Source organism: Macaca nemestrina, chromosome 9 (genome assembly GCF_043159975.1).
Source record: "Macaca nemestrina isolate mMacNem1 chromosome 9, mMacNem.hap1, whole genome shotgun sequence".
NCBI classification, from domain to species: Eukaryota; Metazoa; Chordata; class Mammalia; order Primates; family Cercopithecidae; genus Macaca; species Macaca nemestrina.
In genome coordinates, this window is record NC_092133.1 from 95,956,151 (window position 1) to 95,975,167 (window position 19,017).

The 19,017-nt window shown below is 36.0% G+C and overlaps 1 long non-coding RNA gene and 1 pseudogene across 2 annotated transcripts; both read left to right on the top strand.

The window, feature by feature from the left end:
* The first annotated feature begins 10,131 nt into the window (after positions 1-10,131).
* On the top strand, positions 10,132-12,117 carry LOC139356356 (uncharacterized). Of its 2 annotated transcripts, none has more exons than XR_011608119.1 (3): positions 10,132-10,443; positions 11,557-11,664; positions 11,938-12,117. It is a non-coding gene; the product is annotated as an uncharacterized lncRNA (long non-coding RNA). The 2 variants fall into 2 exon arrangements; XR_011608120.1 differs by having other exon boundaries at positions 11,557-11,623.
* A 2,349-nt stretch (positions 12,118-14,466) lies between these two features.
* On the top strand, positions 14,467-17,774 carry LOC139356002 (ankyrin repeat domain-containing protein 30A-like; annotated as a pseudogene).
* Positions 17,775-19,017: the final 1,243 nt, after the last annotated feature.

Below are 19,017 nucleotides of genomic sequence, written 5' to 3' on the forward strand. Positions count from 1 at the left end.
CAGAAACAGAAAAATAAAAAAACATGTTTGAAATGTTGAATCATCTTTGGTTGTTAAAAAGACTATCTTCTTCAGAGGATGTGCTGAAATACAAACTAACAGATGATCTATGCCTGGAATAAAAGTGGTTATTTGTTAACAGATGCTGGCGAGGCTGCAGATAATAGAAAACTCCTATTCACTGTCACTGGGAATGTAAATTAGGTCAGCCACTATGGAAAGCAGTTTGGAGATTTCTCAAAAAATGTAATATAGAGCTACTAATTGAACCAGCAATCTCATTACTGGGTGTACACCCAAAGAAAATACAACACTCTACCAAAAAGACACATGCAAACCTGCACATGCAGCACCTCTGTTTCATATAAATTTGACATTATTTTAAAAAGTGTTTATTTGTGAAAAAATTTCACCCATGGTAGGGATGAAGTACATTCTCACTAAGATCAAGAGGCACACACCGGAAGGCAGCCTTGGGGGCAGGACTGGGAAAGCCAGGAGCACCAGCATCCTTGGCACAAGCTAGCAGGTATTGGCTGAAGCCACAGGTGCCCTGGGGAAATGGAAAGGAGTTACTTAGAGTTGCTGATTCATGAATTTCCTATATTTCCCAGGATGTCTTTATCATTTTCTTACCCTTCTGTCTATGTTTAGACATATGGCCCTCACAGGTGACTTGTTGGCTGTAGAATGAGGAATTCATCACTGTCCTTTGGTCAAGTTAGAGGGAGTTATGTAATTTCATAAAATGTCCATATCTGATGACAGAAATCAAAAAAGAACTGAACAGATAGAGAAGATACATTATGTGAATGAATAGAAAAACTGAATATTGTCAGGATGTCAGCTCTTCCCAATGTAGAGATTCAATGCACTTCTAATCAACATGGAAGCAAATTATTTTATGGATATAGAAAAGCTAATTCTAAAGCTTATATGGAGAAGAAAAAGACCTTGAATAGCTAACACAATATTGAAGGAGAGAACAACATTGGAGGAAAGACAGGCACTACCCAACTTCAAGACTTACTGTAAAGCTACAGTAATCAAGGCTGTATCATGTTGATGAAAAAATAGACAGATTAATGAAACAAGACAGTTTAGAAATAGAGAAAAATCAATATATTTAATATTTGATGAAAAAGTAAAGGCAATATGATGAAACAAAGATTGGTTTCCTCTGAAATTGGTGCTGGAACAACTGAATATCCACAAGTGAAAAAAAAAAATGAATCAGATCTTACCCCCTCACCAAAATTAACTCAAAATGAATCATAGACATAAATGTCAAACACAAAACTATAAAACTTCTGGAAAAAAAAACAGGAGAAAATCTAGACTCTCTCGGGTTTGATGATCTCTAGAAAAAAATGCCAAAGTTACCGCACCTAAAAGAAATAATATGATAAGCTAGACGATTAAAATGTCACATTTTTTTTTCTGTTAAAGCCACTGAAAGAGAAGACAAGCCACAGACTGGAAGAAAATATTTGCAAAACATATTTGAATAATGAATTTTCTCCACAATATACCAATATTCTTAAAATTGAATAATAAATAAACAACCCAATTAAAAAGTGAACTAAAGACTGTAACAGGCATCTCACCCAATAAAATATGCAAATAAAAATAATCATATGTAATGATGGTCCATATAATGTTTCCTTATGAAAATGCAGTAATGAACTATCACTGCACATCTATTGGAATGTCCAAAAGCAAGAATATGGTCACCCACTTTAATCACATGGTCCCTATCACATAATTAGAGGACGCTGGGAGTTTCAACTCTGCAAGCTTGGTGTGTAAAGAATGCGACATAGATATGATATATTGACTAGAAGTTATTTATTTATTTATTTATTTAGAGAGTCTGTGTTGCCCAGGCTTAAAATACAGGGGCAGAAATAACCAAATAATAACGGAAATCTAGAAGACCGCGATGTCAAATGCTTTCTAGGATGCGGAACAACAAGGCCTCTCATTCCTTGTTTGTGACAATCACAGATCACTATACCCACAAATCCCCGGAACCAAGTGATCCTCCCAAAATCAATCTCCCAAGTAGCTAGCATGCACCACCATGCCTGGCTGATCTGTTTTAGTTTTGTAGAGACGAAGTCTCCCTGTGTTGTCTAAGCTGGTCTGAAACTCCTGGGACCAAGTGATCCTCCTATCTTGGTCTCCCAAAGTGCAGGAAATACAGACATGAGGCATTGCACCCAGCCTGGAAGTCTTCAAATAGGATGAGTTCAATTTAACTGTTTCTCCATCTGCTCTACTCAGCTAAGTCTCCCTTTCAGCCCAAGGGAGAGAACCGCAGCTCAGCCCCATCCAGGATGACTGCAGATTACCCAGTGTCACCGCCATACTCCAGATGTGGGTGAACGAGGAAGGGACCCTGGGGCCGAGCACTGGGCACACTCAGCAACCTGAAGCCGTCAAACGGGACCAGCTATCCGTGCCCCTGTCTGAGCTTTAGCCTCTACCTGCACTTGGTGAACAGGCAAATATGGTCGAGCAACCCTAAACTCCCTTCTTCCCCTTGGGCCCAGTCAGCGCGGACCAGGAACAGATACTGCTACAGCGTTGACGTCAGTCGGTCCGCCCCATATCTGCACCAGGGCAGGAACCTGCTGCTCAGCACCATCCTGGCGGCTGCACAATGCCCAAAGCCCGCAACCCAGCGCTCCGGGCGCGAGTCAAGAAGTGCACGGCCTAGAGAGGGAGGGCGTGTGCCGCACGGCGACGCTCAGACCCTCTGTGTCCAGCCCTACAGCCTCCGCTGTGGGCTCAGCTGCAGCTGGCGTTTGAACGTGGCAGCAGCTTGGCAACCCCAGAACCTGACCTCGCCACCAGCCGCGGCACACCCCAGGGTCGGACGCCGCCACTGGGCCTAAGTGGTGGGACCTCACCCGCAGGAGGGCGGGAATCTGCCTCAATGCCTCATCCCAGCAGCTGTACGGGGCTCAGAGGTCGCGAGCCTGAGCTGCCAGCGCCGGCCAAGGAAGAGCGAGCCCAGGGTGGAAGGGCGGGTTCACTCGACTACCCTCAGCGGTCTGGGCCCAGCCCTGCAGCCTCCACCGTGGACTCAGTTGCAGCTCCCATCTGAACCTGGCACGCGGCAGCAGGGGCTCCAACCCGGACCCTGTCAGCGCCACCAGCAGCGAGGATCCTTGGATAAGAAACGTCCAGGGAGCCTAAGGCAGGGGTGGGTCCCCAGCTGCAGGAGGGCGGGAACCCACGCTCAGCGCCATCCAGGAGGCTGCAGGTGCCCAGCACCGGGGCCCAGATCCTGGATCGCAGGTCGAGAAGGGGCCAGGGGCGGCTATGTCAAGCGGGTCGTGTGGCAGGGCGTCTCCCACGTTCTGCTCCAGGGAGGCCCGCCAGCCCGACAGTGCCTCAGCGGTGGGTGCCACCTACACGCGGGGCCCGGGGGAGCGCTGCCAGGGCGCGGGTCTTCTGAGACTGCTGAGCTGCGCATTCGTTGCTGCCTAACGGCGCTGCTCAGCGAATTTCTCCCAGGAGAAGACGAGTGTCCAAGAGCTTCGCCAGACAGCAAGTTTTACTGCTATCGGAGCTTTTTTGCTTGTTTAATTGGAGAAATGAATGCATTTCATGCTTTCTATTGAAAGGTAAAAAAAAAAAAAAAAAAAAAAAAAAAAAAAAAAAAAAAAAAAAGCCCCTTCGAAAAGTCTCTACAATCAGATAGAAATGTCCTATTGTGTTCTTTCACCCCAAATCTCACAGGAGTGGCTTAGAGCCCCTTGAGTGCTAGGGGATTGAAGGTTGCTGAATTACATAGATCTTGTGGCCCACGGCAGGTGTCCCCTCCCCTTTGCCTCTTTTTCCAAGCCTCTGATGTCCTACCCATGTACATGTAAAGCAGGAGTAAGATTGGCTGTCAAATAAGTCATGGTTCAGTTGGGTTTTTGATAACATGCTTATGCTGGAGATGAATGACTGACTGAGACTCCGTTTAGTTGTTTTCCAGGAACAGGTAAATACAGAGCTTCTAGGTTGGTCATGGAGTTTATCTTTTCAGTAGTCTGTGCTTTGATGAGGAGAATATTTAAAGTTTGGAGACTGCCATGAAGCTCTGCAGAAGAAAGATCCGGAAGTGGGAGAAACTTTCACTATATACAGTGGCTCCCACTTCCAGATCTTTCTCTCTGTGTATATATAGTAATTAGAGAAATCCAACTATCAGGACCCAGTTTTTCTAGCAGACTCTCTCCTTGGGTATAAGTACCTACGAGATTTTTAAGGCTTTGCTACTTTATGTAGACCTGAACAAGGAAAGACAAGTACAAAATAAGTAATTAGATTTTATTATTTTTAATGTTTCATTGTTTTGTTGAGAAAAATATTCCCAATAACAAATATACATTTGTATTTTGACATTTGTAGGTTCAGCTTTTCAACATTTCAAATATTTCAGGGGACTCTCTGTAGTGTTTTAGGGTGAAGGGAAGCAATAGGGCATTCTTAATTGGTTTTTATGCTGAAAAACAAAGAATGTCATTTTCCAATGATACAGATTAGTCTTTGAATCAGAGAAAGATAATCGATAAGAAGCAAGGTAAATGTGTCTTTCTCCCTTATTTTAGGTTATCAAATTTGTCCACAGTTTAGATATCAAAAGTTATGTCAGCCATTAAGTAGATTTTCAGTTCACCATTGAGGACAGTTTGTGAGGATGAATTATACTCAGGGTATGCCAGTTATTTTGGCTGTCACTACTTGTTATGGAACTAAGAGTGAGTCTTCATTGAATGTTATAGGTTGAGGAGGTAGAGTCAAAAATAGGTAACTAAAATCTTTTTTTAAAGCAGAGGCATATTTTAATTATACCAAGAAACACGATTTAATATACAGAAGACTGATTTTTCCCCAGATTTTTTGTTCTTATTTTTTTGGAGTGAGCACCAAGACATGAACTAGCAGATTTTCTTTTTAAATATATGAATTTGCTTATTTTGTTGTATCTTGTTTCTCTAAAGTCTTTTCAGCAAACTATTGGGCGGATCACAAGGTCAGGAGATCGAGACCATCCTGGCTAACACGGTGAAACCCTGTCTCTACTAAAAAATACAAAAAAAGCTAGCCCGGCAAGGTGGCGGGCGCCTGTAGTCCCAGCTACTCGGGAGGCTGAGGCAGGAGAATGGCGTGAACCCGGGAGGCGGAGCTTGCAGTGAGCTGAGATCCGGCCACTGCACTCCAGCCCGGGTGACAGAGCGAGACTCCGTCTCAAAAAAAAAAAAAAAAAAAAAAAAAAGAAAATTCACAGTCTACAAAAGTTAAGGAAGACTTTAATCTTACTACCAATGTAAAATGGTCTCTTGTGAAGTTGATTTTCTCTGTTGGAAACTAGTTCTGTATAGTATTTACTTTTCATGTTTAGCAGTGGTGTAAGTACCATTATTTCGTGTTGGTAATAAGAGTTGGTGAGATAAAAACATTTTATAGAAATATGAGTAGTTGATTTAAAAACTTATTTTTTTACTTTAGTAAATAACAAATGATTGGTAAATACTTTGAGGGTGTGAGTGCCAATAAAAGGAATGGGCTGGAGAATACATAGTGAGAGGAACATTATATTAGAAAAAACTTTTCCACAATACAGAATATATAACATCTGGTAAAGGCTTATTTGGGTAAGAGTACTTACTGTGACTTTTAAAATTATTCTATTGTCTCTTAAAAAAACTCATGCTTAAATTTGTCTTTAATGGATCCAGTTACTTATTATAGTAATCAAGGAATCTCTGTGATACTGTTCAGTTCCAAAACTGTGCCACATAGTATCTAGGGTTTTTTTTTTTTTTTCACACGTATTATTTTGATATAATATAGTTTTTAGGAGAGAGTTTTTTCTCAGTTTCTCTTCTTGCTTCTTCAATTACACCAAAATAATATTAGAAATTGTGAAATTTTATTTGGTCATGGTGGTGCATGCCTGTAGTTCCATCTACCAAAGAGGCTGATGCAGGAGGATCGCTTGAAGCAAAGAGTTTGAGATCAGTGTGGGCAACATAGCGAGACCTTATCTCTAATTTTATTATTTATTTATTTATTTATTTATTTATTTTGAGAGGGAGTCTTGCTCTGTCGCCCAGGCTGGAGTGGTGTCGCAATCACGGCTCACTACAATCTCCGCCTCCCGGGTTCATGCCATTCTCCTGCCTCAGCCTCCCAAGTAGCTGGGACTACAGGTGCCCGCCACCATGCCCGGCTAATTTTATTTATTTATTTATTTATTTATTTTGTATTTTCAGTAGAGACGAGGTTTCACCGTGTTAGCCAGGATGGTCTCAATCTCCTGACCTCGTGGATCCGCCCGCCTTGGCCTCCCAAAGTGCTGGGATTACAGGCGCGAGCCACTGCGCTCGGTCTATCTCTAATTTTAAAAAATAATGGTAGAAATTTAGAAATGTAAATTCTCTTTCTCAGAGCCTGTATTATTAAGGCATGCCAGTGTGTTTTCCAAATTATTTCATTAAAAGTATATTTTAAACTCTTCATCTAAATGAAGAATGCAGGTTTTACCCCAATAAACAACCAGTTAGAGATTCTTACTAAGCAGAGATTCTTACTAAGCGTATGGTAGGATTTTAATTTAAGAATTTTTAAATTGCAATTTTTAAACATATTGTTCAAAGATTTTTTATCACATTTGAAAATTTTAAATTTCAGAAGATTTTGTATTGAGTTGTTTAAATAATCGTTTTGAAGCCCTTGCATCGCTACGAGATACTGCAGGTTAGAAAACATAGTTGTGTGCATCCTAGTGTACCCAGAATACAGTCTTGCCTATAAAAAGCATTTTAAGAGGTTTTCAATGTGAATAAACAAGCAGACAAATTAATTTGTATGTAATGAAATGTTACAAGTAATATGCGTATCTTATAATAAAATCTAATGCATTTTCAAAATATGGTTTACATTTGTATTTTCTTTTAATATTTAGAATGCATAAATTCATGTGAGTTATCTTAAGAAAATATGTCTTAAATAAGAAGGCAATAAATCAGAGATATGTAGTAAATAAGAAAGAAGGTTACACTGTATTTTCTAGTATCCTCCAAGTGGAGTTTAGATTAAAAATGTTTTAATATATTGTAGTCTCAACTCATGTTCTTTTTTTTTCTTTTTTCTTTTTCTTTCTTTCTTTTTTTTTTTTTTGAGACAGAGTCTCACTCTGTTGCCCAGGCTGGAGTGCAGTGGCATGATCTCGGCTCACTGCAACCTCTGCCTTCTGGGTTCAAGCAATTCTCCTGCCTCATCCTCCTGCGTAGCTGGGACTACGGGCGTGTGCCATCACACCCAGTTAATTTTTGTATTTTTAGTAGAAACAGGGTTTCACCATGTTGGCCAGGATGGTCTCAATTTCTTGACCTCATGATCCGCCAGCCTCGGCCTCCCAAAGTGCTGGGATTACAGGCGTGAGCCACCACACCTGGCTGCAACTCATGTTCTACTAAACATATCATTTTAAGGAATACATTACTCTTTAGAATTCCTATTACCAATACTTTCTTCAGGTGAAAAGTTTATGAAACATTCCTTTTTAAATTTTTTCTCTCTGTAGTAAAAATGTTCTAGCTTTTAGGTATTGACAGAAGACCATGTTTAATTAATTGAGTCTCTTATTATATAATAATGAAACTAAAATCCTTATTACACAGGTATTAACAAAATAACTAATTGTAATGTAAATACTGACCAGCATTATAGGAATATATTATGAACAGAAGTCTGTATTTTTTGTATTTCATCACATGTCTTATATAGTAGTTGTTTTTCCTTTTCTTTCATGACTGAAGCTCATACTTGATTGACTGGTTAGGTCTCTTGTTTGTTTCTCCCTCCTCCTTCACCTTTTTAAAAATGATTTACCCCAGACTTTTTTCTCACTCAATACATTTCTTCAGTGTCTGCTTTTAGGGCATCTCTGTCTCAATTGTCAGCATATTTATTTACAGGTTTCTATTTAGTTGCTATGTATTACTTTCATTAATCAATCATTGCCCCCCCCCATGATTTATTCTTTTTTTCTCTGTTTCATGGAAGAATCAGAATTTATACAATAATTTATACTTCGCTTTTTTCCACACAGAATAGAAACAACCTATACTATTTCAATGCAAACCCAGTTAGATAAGGTACTATTAAAAACTAAACTCTCACATTTTTCCACACAAGAGGTAATTAATACAACTGTAAATTGTGAAGAGATATTTCAAAATATAACATGTAATTTAACTTTTTAAATTTTAATTATTTCTACAATTCTATAATCTATGTAATGGTAAATTTTTGTCCTAGGTTATTTTGGTTAAAAAAACCCTAATGGATACCACCATATTTGTATAATAATAAATTCGATGAAGGAGATGAAAGGAAATTATTCATTGAAGAAGGGAGAGATAAACATAGAGACTACATGAGAGAGTCAAGATGAGACAGACTGTTATAAAAACACAGCAAAAATAGTGGTTTAAATGAGAGCAGGAACTCTCTAGAATAAAAGATGTAATATAAATTATTTAAAATAAAAATTAAGAAAACATAGCCAGGTAATAAAACACTGCTCAGATGTTTTCAAGTGGCTTATAGCTGATTTGAACAAAAAGCTGAAAGAAAATATAAGGATGAGTATAGGTAACAGCAATTTGTTGTACTATTTAAAATACCTAGTAGAGAATAATTTGAAAGTTTCTAGCATAAAGGAAAGATAAATACCTAAGGTGATTAATATCTCAATTATTCTGATTTCATTACGTGAATGTATTAAGTTATAATATATACCCCCAAAACATGTACATTTATATTGTATGAACAAAAAAATTATAAACAAGGAAGGAAAATTTAATTCTCACTTCTTTTAGTAACTATGTTTTATATTTAATCTAGTCATACTTATATTAATGTAGACTGCAAAGTGAAATTGGTTTTAGGCCTTGTCAACTTTATTGTGAATTATTAATTTTTGACTCTTTGGTTTCTGGTTTAAGATTTCTGACTTAATGTTTGGCATATTCTTAGGTTATTTAATTTATCTTGATATAATCTTGGTAGCTGTTTTGAATATTTTTGTTAATAGAGTATAAATAAATAAGCATTTTATTTAATCTTGTTATTAAAATTAAATTTTCTGATCATATGAGCAAGGTTCTTAACCTGTATCTCTTAAAAGAGAAAAATCACTTTTAAGCTACAACACTCTCAAAGAAATAAATGTAGAAATTATTAATCTTTAGAAATATTCTGACATATTTTGCTCATAATATTTGTATGTAATGGTGTTATATGCACACATCAAATGAGTGTAATTAATCTTTGTGATTTTTTTAAAAGTAAATTACGTATTATTATAGCATCATATGTAAGGGAAGATTGTTAACAGAGTAAACAAACTTACCATTGGAAGAATATTTTTTTACTCTTAAATATATCTCTTACAATCAGGATGTTTTATATTATTTCCAGGAAGCCTTAACTTTAGTCTTCATAATTATTAAACCTTGCACACATACTTGTTTATTTCTAAAACTCAGAAATCCTGTCGACTTGAATTTTATAGTTTCTTTCTTCACTTCTGTGAATACTGGATCCTGCCTGACAATCATAGATGTATGTAAAAACTATTAAATCTTCAACTTGAATAATTATTGGTTAATTTTCTTTATATGAGATATTTTCTCCAATTTTAAACTACCATCCTATATGGTGTAAATAGGCAATTTCAGCTAATATTATATTGTTTACAGGAACATAAGAAAAGCATGTGAATTATAAAACAGGATTTCACATTACTCTCTCACTTTATAATAGTACTTAAAAATACCTCATAATTCTATAATTAGGTAAGCCTTTCTCTTGTACAATTAAAAATTTCAAAGATAATTTTTATAAAGGTCCTTTTGCAGAATCTTGGTGTTTTAGAATTAAATGTTTTCATTCAATTTAAAGATGCATATTGCAATAATATTTCACAAATATTTACCTATATAAATAAAATTTATTTTCTTGAAACAAATTTGGAAATATATAACTGAGAAACTTAATCCCAGGTTTTTGTCTCTCCTTTGATTTTCTTTTCTTTTTTTTTTTTTTTCGAGTTGGAGTCTCGCCCTGTCACCCAGGCTGGAGTGCAACGGCTTGATCTCAGCTCACTGCAACCTCCGCCTCCCAGGTTCAAGCGATTGTCCTGCCTCAGCCTCCTGAGTATCTGGGATTATAGGCATGCGCCTCCACACCCAGCTAAATTTTGTATATTTAGTAGAGACGGAGTTTCACCATGTTGCCTAGGCTGGGCTCGAACTCCTGACCTCGTGATCCACCCGCCTCTGCCTCCCAAAGTGCTGGGATTACAGACGTGAGCAATTGCACCCAGCCTGATTTCATTTTCAAAAATTCAAAATTCAACAGTCTGCATAGGTTTGTGTTACTTAATTCTACCCATTTAGCATGTCTTACAAATATTTATCTTCTTATCACTATGTAATTTTCCTCATGTAGGTCATCTACTCATACTCCAAATGTATTTGTCCAGATATTCCAAGCCCCTGGGTGCCCCAAATCTTATAGGTCTCAAACTGAAAGCATCATTTTTATTCTATTCCTGACTGTTTTCTGACTCTTTGTAATCTACTCTGTCATCCGGCTTCCCCATCCTAGGAAATAACACCTAGGAAGTAGCCATGAAACGCTCAAGCACTTCAACCTGCACTTCAACCTGCCCCACATCCTAAACTTCAACCCTTCTCCATGTCACCCATCCAGTCACACACCTAATTTTGTATTTTCTACCTTCTTATAATTTTCCATATCTTATTACCATAATTAACTCTCTACCTATAATTTTGAAGTACTCCTTTCTAGTTTTGCCCCATCTCCCCATGTTCATCTATCTTTACACCGCTGCAAGGGTCACCTTTCTAAAATATATTTGTAATGATGCAACTCATCTGCATATTGAGTGAATACCCATTACACAAAGGGGTACGTTCACATTCTAGCGTGACACATATCTTATATGGTTTGGCCGCATTTTGTCTCTTCATCTCTTTCCTCTGGCTGTGTTCCAGTTTTACCACATCACTTTGGCACCCCTCAGTTGCCATGTTTTTCATGCCTTATTATTTTGCACATGCTATTGCACCTAGAGTCTTTGTATCCTGACTCTGCACTTTGTCCTGCCAAATATGGCCCCATTATGGCACCTTTTTCTATGCTTTTTAGGTAAAACTGATTGTTCTCTCCTTTGTGCCCTTATGTAGTATATTGACTTAAATTGTAGAACTGGTGAATTATACTTTTCTGTTATTTGTTTTCACATCTCTCTACCATTTCTTGAACATAGGCCAGAATCTATCTTCTGTGTATATTTCCTGCTTCTCCCAGGATAGTGTCTGTGATTTGATAGATACAATGTATGGGTTTTTTTGTTTGTTTGTGTTTTGTCTTACTGACAAATTGAGTGAATGAGTGAATAAATACAATTTTTTCTGAAGTTCTTTTTTGGTGCTTTTTGGTTTTTGTTTGTAATAGAAGGAAGCAACTGGGCAACAAGAAAATGATATTGGCATTATTGTACGAGCTCCACAAGATCTGACAAGTAATGACAATTTTATTTTTTATACCAAAATAATAGAAATGGTAAGTTAGTATCTCTGAAAATGTTTCTATGCTTAAATGCTATTATTTACAAAATAATTTTATAGACTGAAATACAATGTCTACCTTAAAAATTACTTTTTGCTATCTTTCATCATACTATCCATTTTCTGAACCTGCTTCGATTCTGAAATTCTATATTTGCTATTACTTTTATTTTTGAAATGTTCATAAATGGAAATAGATTTGTATATGTTTTTACAATTTACAGTAATAAGTGTTCTGATATATGTGTCTGTGAATAACATTTTGTAGATAAGATGCCCACATCAGAGTCAGCACAAAAAGAAGATACGACATCACCTTCAGTTTCTGAGGTACTGTGTATTGTTGTTCTTATTTTAAAACTTAAGTAATGAGTAATCTTAAAACATAAAAAGATGACTTTATTCTCTCACCTCTGCATGTGTCCATAAGAAATTATTTACTGACGTTTACCAGAACATACTTTATAATCATGTGCCAACTAGATAACAGCTGCATAGTGCAAGCCTGCTAATTTGCAGGATTAATTTACGAAGCCAGTGTAGAATAGAGCAAAATAAAATAAGGCATGGAAGGCACTAGGAATCTATTTGAGTTCTGAAGTTAAGTTTGTCTAAAAGCAAAATAATTTATCTGCATTCATTTATGGGCAAATATATGATTCTGTGTATATCTAGATGTATGAAAGCTTTACCTGGATTCAGGGAGAAAGAGTTTAAACTGTAGTCTTAGTCTTGCTCAACTTGGAACTTGAGAGGATAATGCCTGGGATTTGAAAGTGTTGGTATATTTTGATTATCCAGTATAGATCTGAAGGAACATTTCAGGAGTTGGATAAACATGAGAAATAGGACACCTGTAAAACTATAACAACAACAATTTGGTTGAGTAGTATTTTAATAAGTAGACATTCTTTTCACAAATAAAAACTCTTTGAGTCCCTTTGTGGCAGCCATGTTTGCAGCCACATGAGTATCCAATGATAATGATGTATCCCAAGGTCACAACTGTGGATGTGGAAGAGATAGGAAACCTCACCACTTAAGATAGAAGCAGCAGCTGCATAGTGGTAACAGCAATGAGTAGATGTCAAAAGATAAGTCTGTATTTTGATTCTGTCACTTACTATCTATGGGAACTTGGAAAAAAATCCTTTAACCTAATCAAGTACCAATAACCTTATTTATAAAAACAGTGCTCATATCTACCTCTTAAGTGCATGTGATGAAATAATGTTGTAACAAATGTGAAAACATTTTGTAAACTGGAAAGTCTGTATCCAAATGTAAGACAAAATGATCAAAGTGGCATTTATGTGAAAGCAGTATTGTTAGCACAGGAATGGGGAGTAAGACCAGGCATGTGGATTTCTAATTTTGGGTAAGGGGTTGGTAACTTTCAGCAGGCTACTACTGCAGATTTTCCATAGAAATATAGCAGTTTGGAAAATTAGACTTTCCTGTTGAGATTTTCAATGTTTTGACCTGGAGTAATTTCTTTCAGAGTAACAACTGTGTGCTAGACAGTGAGTCTCTGAATATCCAAGATGAGGGATTATGCTGTAGTAGTAGGAAGATAATAACAAATGAAAAACACTTATAAATCACTATAACTTTTTCTTAAAAACAAAACAGAGAATGTTCGGTTAGAGAAAATTGAAGAACTTTATAATTAGCATGGGTATTGGAATGGAAGTGGAATTCTATGGTCAGAGTAGATCTTTCTGAGACTGACATTCAGTCTGTCGTCTCAAAGATGAGGATTATGCCATACAAAAGTCTAGGAGGAAGACATTCTGAACAGAGAGAACAGTGGACCATATTTGTTCATCATTTTGTTCTTAACAACCTAGAATGACTAGGAAGCAGAAAATGGGGTAACCACCAACATCATCATCCTCCTCATTATTCTAAGGTGAAGAAAAATCTGCAAACATGTGTCTGGCACATATTAGATGTTTCATGAATATATGTTTTTATTTTTCTCTTTTTATGAAAGCTTGCTCTACTTTTCTGAAGTTATGTCTTAAGGATGAATTGCATACTTTATCTAATGATTGCTTTCATTTAAAAATAACATAAATGTATATTTTCTTTATGAATCTTTCATTTTATTCAAGCAGTTCTTTATCAGCAAAAAACGTATCAAAATTATTCTTATTAAGCCTTTGTTTTCCTAAATGAAACAGCTTTTACAGAGTTCTATTCCTACTCTGCATGACATACTCTGAAAATTCTCTTAATGCTATGCATAGTTTTTAACAAAAATTCTGTAATTGTGCATATGTTAAATGTTTAATCATATCGTATTTTGTTTGAAATGCCCCATTATTTTTGGTGAGGACTACAGTGTAAGGCAGATACTTTGAAGTTAATTCCTTTTGAAATATGCACACAAGTGAATTTTTTGTGAATATGATTGATTTTCCATGCTCAGTAACTCGGTCAATAGCCACATGAAGATTAAATGTGATCTACAGAGCGTATGCGAGGTTTTCTCTTGAAATGTTTTGGTTTTCAATATGTAAACAGCCTGAAATCTAACTGCCTTTAAAGTAAGAAAATGTGTTTTAAAAAAGATTTGAAATAAAAATATTGATGCTTGTCATTATTTTTAAATTGAAATTATTTATTGAGGCAGGCCGTGGTGGCTCATGCTTGTAATCTCAGTATTTTGGGAGGGAAAGGTGGGTGGATCATTTGAGGTCAGGAGTTTGAGACCTGCCTGGCCAACATGGTGAAACCCTGTCTCTATTAAAAATACAAAAAATTTAGCCAGGTGCGGTAGGTAATTAACATATATTTGTTCAGTGTGTGAATTAGTGATTGTTAAAATATGCTGTCCTTTATATCCCAAAAGTACTAATATATTTTATTTCTATCTCCTCCTCAAGACAGATTCAACTAGCCTATCAAAATTCTTGGCTGCAGTTCCTTCTCATGAAAGAGCAAGGGAACTTAAAAAATATCACGGTGAACAACTTACAGCGAAAATGAAACAAATGAAAAATAAATTTTGTGTACTACAAAAGGAACTATCAGAAGCGAAATAAATAAAATTGCAGTAAGTGAACCAAAAGGTTAAATGGAAACAAGAGCTCTGCAATGTGAGGTATGACACCCTAGTTTAAAATAAATATTTCAACTATTTATACTAAAATTATGTAGGATACTTTTTGTAATAGCTGACTTACCTTCTGAGGTTTAACTGCAGAAAAAATCTGTCTTGTAGAGTGACAAATTCTTTTAAATAATACAAGTTCTTAACATTGAATACTTCTGATAATTAAATGCATATTTATTTAAATCACAATTTTACTGGTTATATAGAAGGCCATTATTTGGAAATCCCATTATTTAGTTAACAAATTAATTTTTTTGATTTTTAATTTTTTGTATTATAAGTGCTGCAAGGCATAATTGCAGGTAAATATTTTTCTACCTTTCTAATTATTGACTTGGAATAAATTCTTCAATATAAAAATATTTGGTTAAATTACAGGAAGTTTTAAAGAGTTCTTTGTTCATTACTTCTAAATTGTTCTCAAGAAAATTTATATTCATTTACAGTTCAACAAAGAGTGTAAAATGGCCATTCCTCTCTCCTCAAGAATCAATTTCCTTTAATTATACACTTTTAACCTTAATGTGCGTGAAACACAAAGAAAATACTTGTTTATATTTTTAATCTTTTCCTTTCAGAATTGCGATAACTAAAAGTGCTTATTACAATGTCTCAACTTATCAAACATTTATAAATATTATTCTTAAAATTAACTATTTTTAAAAATAGAATATCTATAGAATATTCTCAGGAAAAGGGAAATGAAAGGGCTTTGGGAAATTGTATCTGTCTAAACATATGCAGCACTAATATTGCGGGAACTGGCCAGCAGCCCACAATGCAACGGGGCTCTTTCTTTGTTCCCAAGCAGATTGGCAGGCCGAGAAATAAAAGACACACACAAGATGGTGAAAGCTGGGTCCAGGGGGGTCACCACTTTCTGGTCCCGTGGTGCCACCAATGCACTGGATATACCAGCATTTATTATTAAGTTTAGTGAGGGCGGGGGTAGGTTAGTGAGGGATTTAGGGTCATTTGATTATGAGTGAGATGGTCACATGGGGAGGAAGTAATTCTTTAACATAACATCAGTATGCAGAAGTACAGTATACAGAGATAAGAATTTACAATATAGTGTGTGCATCAGCAATTTCTAACAGAGCCTTAAAACAGGAAACACAGTCTTTCCATAACCTAGGATTAGCAAGATCAGCAGTAACAGTTGCAGCAAAAGCTGGTTGCAAACAATCCATAGAAATAGGACGTGAAGCCAGACAACTGGTTAGACCACAAATTCTCAGAAAGGAGTATGCCTTAACCCTAAACAGGCCTAGAAGAGCCATGGCAAGATAAGGGCATTTATAGCCCTAACTTACCCATATGAACAGGTGCCCCTCATGCATCCGTTTATAGGCTCTCCACAAGAGTCACATTCCATTCCCAGAGCTATGAACATCTGCTCTTCTGGGATAGGAATCTCAGTGATGTGAAATCTCCCTGTCTGTGCATCCATTCATACGCTTTTTGCAGGGGGGAGCACATCATGTGCTGTTGGCTCATTCTGGCAGCCCAACCTGGCATTGTCTTTACACAATTCGACATGCAATTTTGTATTTACAATAACCAGGAGTATTTCATCTTTTGTTCCATAGCAATAGTTTCAGGGGGTCTCCCTACACACTAAGGCTCCTAGTATGGGAGCCTCTTGTACAGATTAGACATCAGGGTGTAAATCAAATTTTTGTATGTAGTCAAAGTGATTAATCTTTTATTTTATGCTTTTGAGTGTCTTGTAATCCAGGGAAAGTTTGTTTCAATTTTGAAGCTCTTAAAAATTCTCTAGTCATTTCTTTTTTACTTTCATGAATTCATTGTCTTCAAATAAATGTTTGAACTTTGGGGAATTTATGCTCTATAGCATTTGAAGTTTTGATTCAATGGTTCTTCAACTGATACCTACTTACAGAAACCCTTTCAGTGTATAAATGTACAAATTATTCTTTAAGAGGAACCATGATATGCCATTTTATTGAGTGCTAGCTAAAAATTTATTTTGTTTTATTTAGGTTTCTCATGCTTATGAAAATCAAAATGATCTCTTACATGAAAATGGTATGTTGAAAAAGGAAATTGCCATGCTAAAACTGCAAATGGACATACTAAAACATCAGCACCAGGAGAAGGAAAATAAATACTTTGAGGACATTAAGATTTTAAGGGAAAAGAATGCTGAACTTCAAATGACCCTAAAACTGAAAGAGGAAACATTAACAAAAGGGCATCTCATATAGTGGGCAGCTTAAAGTTCTGATGACTGAGAACACAATGCTCACTTCTAAATTGAAGGAAAAACAAGACAAAGAAATATTGGAGAGAGAAACTGAATCACACCATTCTAGACTGGCTTCTGCTATACAAGATCAAGATCAAAGTGTGACATCAAGAAAAAACCAAGAACTTACTTTCCACAGTGCTCATTTGCAAGGAAAAATGAATGTTGATGTGAATAATATAATATATAATAATGAGAAGCTTCATCAACCACTTTCTGAAGCTCAAAGGGAATCCAAAAGCCTAAAAATTAATCTCAATTATGCAGGAGATGCTCTAAGAGAAAATACATAGGTTTTAGAACATGCACAAGGAGACCTAAGTGAAACACAGTGTCAAATGAAGAAAGCTGAACACATGTATCAAAAGAAATGAGATAATGTGAACAAATACACTGAACAGCAGGAGTCTGGAGCAGAAAGTATTTCAACTACAAAGCAAAAATATGTGGCTTCCACAGCAATTCGTTCAGGTGCATAAGAAAGCTGATAACAAAAGCAAGTAACAATATTCATTGTTTTGAAAGGAAAAAGCAACATCACCTCCTAAAAGAGAAAAATGAGGAGACATTTAATGACTGTAACCATTTAAAAGAATATATATACCAATATGAAAAACAGAAAGCTGAAAGAGAAGTACCAAAAATATATATGTATTTTTCAACTTTCCTGAAAGAAAATGTGAAGTCATATTTGGCCTTAGATAAATGCTGAATCTAGTTGAATATAGATGATAAATGTATTTGCTATGTCAGCTTAGAAACATGGCTTATTTCCACCAAATGCAAGTTAAAGCTAAGAGATATTTTACTTTGAGACATTGTGTCACTCATGAAATTTTAAGAATTTAAGTTAAAGGTTTTTAATAGATTAACATTCTTTGTGGCCACATTTTATGACCACCATGAAGCAGATAAATGGGAATGCCCATATCAGCAATGAGTATTTTGAAATTAAGATTCAACAATTTACTTTGACAGTTAATTCTAAATTTTCCAGAGGAACTGAAGTGTATTTGAAGTACATTTTGAAGTGTACATTTCTGTATCTTGTAATACTACTTTTTAAAGTAGGTTTTTATATATTTCAGTTGGTACAATTTTATGTCAATTTGACTTAAATCTGAACATACTTGAATCTCATATGTATTGTTATAACAACTTAATTTTTTAAAGGCATCTGCATTTTATTAAATAATAGCTTAGGACAAATGTAGTGAATTTTAACAATATCAAAATTGACTTAATCATCCCACTGGTATTTATAATTTACTTTGAATATTGTTACAAATAATTTGCTCATAATTTCTATTTCAAGGCTCAGCTCAAAGACTGTCATGTGGGTAGAACTTTGTCCCAGAGAAAGATCACTGTAGCCATCTGTGATTTATTAGCTTTGCATTGGATCCCCATTTTTCAATTCATGGGGAGTGGCAGGGTTCATGTATAGTACAAAAGAAGTGAGTAGAGGAGAGAAACATAGCAGCTGAGGTCAGAAGGGATGTGGAGACCAGGTTACCTAGGGCCTCTAAAGCCTTTGAAACAAAAATACTTTTATTCTGAGATAGAAACCTGTTGGAAAAATTTCAGCAGGTGATTGAATATGTGAGGAACTTTGATGTTGATTTGTACTTCAACAAAAAAGAAGGAAAGCATTCCACGGCATAGAATTTACCACCGCTAGTCCTGCCCACATATTTTCTTGAGACTTCAGTAGGTTGTGAAGCATTACAGATTCATTAGGGGACAAATGACTAGGGGGACGAATCTGGTGTCTAGTAAAAGAGTACCAGTTTGGCAGGAAGATAATACCTTCTTGTGTCCTTAAGTGGATTCAGTAATAAGCAGGAATGTGTACACATAAATAAGCTGAACCAATATATTTGGGGATATTTTCGAAAGTAAATATTGTTAATTTGATAAGATGATTTACAAAATCAATAACAAACATGTCAGAT